This window comes from Danio rerio, chromosome 1, assembly GCF_052040795.2.
Source record: "Danio rerio strain M-AB ecotype USA chromosome 1, GRCz13ab, whole genome shotgun sequence".
NCBI lineage: Eukaryota > Metazoa > Chordata > Actinopteri > Cypriniformes > Danionidae > Danio > Danio rerio.
Window position 1 is genome coordinate 16,660,001 of NC_141021.1, and position 1,215 is coordinate 16,661,215.

The following is a 1,215-nucleotide window of genomic DNA, read 5'->3' on the forward strand; positions in this document are numbered from 1 at the left end:
GTTTAAGATACTCCTAAAATCATTCTGCAAAAATCCACAGATGTTTTACAAAAATCTCTGCAGAAATAGACAAAAATGTCTGCAGATTCTGTCTGGCCCTACTCATTGGTCAAAAATACCAAGTAAGTTTATTTGCTGTATTTGTGGTGTTTATTCAAGCCTTCTGAAACGATGAGTCACACACAAATGTCGTTTGCAGTACACACACAAATACATACAGTATTAGCATTTACTGACACCATGCAGCCCTGGCTAAGAATTAGAATTATAAGAATAAGAATTGGCGATTTTACTCCCTTTATTACAAGCATGCTCTGTTTTTAAATTATAAAATTGTAACGAATATTTTAACCCCAGTTTCTTTGCAAAAAATGTTCTGTGGACATGTATATACATGTTGATAGAAATATAGTGCCTATCAATCAATTTGGTGGGTGAGGAAAACCGCAGTCCTTCATCGCATGGTGGGCCTCAAAATCATTCAGATTTGCATTTTATTTTAACATCAGGAAATTTTAAAAAAGAGACTTTTTGGGGTCATATCACTGCAACAGACAGTTCTGTCCAAACCGCTTCAGATTTCCATCATGGGTGCCCTTTAAGCAAAAACAATGACTGTCAGTTTTTACACAATTTACTGAACCCTAAAATATATTTATTTGATGAGATATTGAAAGACTTTTAAAAAGGCTCTAAAGTACTAACAGTCATTTAAAGTCTTCATACGATCTTTGTCACTTTTCTTCCCATCACTACATTTTGCCAGTTAACAAGACGTTTTTTAATAATGCTAAATATTTGAGCAATAAACCATATACAACTTCATCCAACCCATTTTTCAAGAGTGTCAATCCTTTAAAGCCCCTTTAGTTTTTCATGAGATCGCAGATTTGTTATGTCATTATGCTGCCACCCTGTGGACATTTGTGCTAATGAAACCTCTAATTCACAGAGGAAATGCTTAATGTTTTTTGTTTTTACTATAAGCATTGCTGTATGTATCTGACTGTTTGAGACCGTTGTTATTACTGTAACAGCAGTACTGTTCTGTATTTTTTATTTATTTATTTTTAAGAGCGATGTTCTCAATCTCACTCCTGGAGGTCCGGTGTCCTGCAGATTTTAGCTCCGCTTCCAACCTCAACACACCTAGGCTAGCTAATCAAGCTTTTACTTTGCTCTCTAGAAACATCCTTGCAGGTGTGTTGAGGAAAG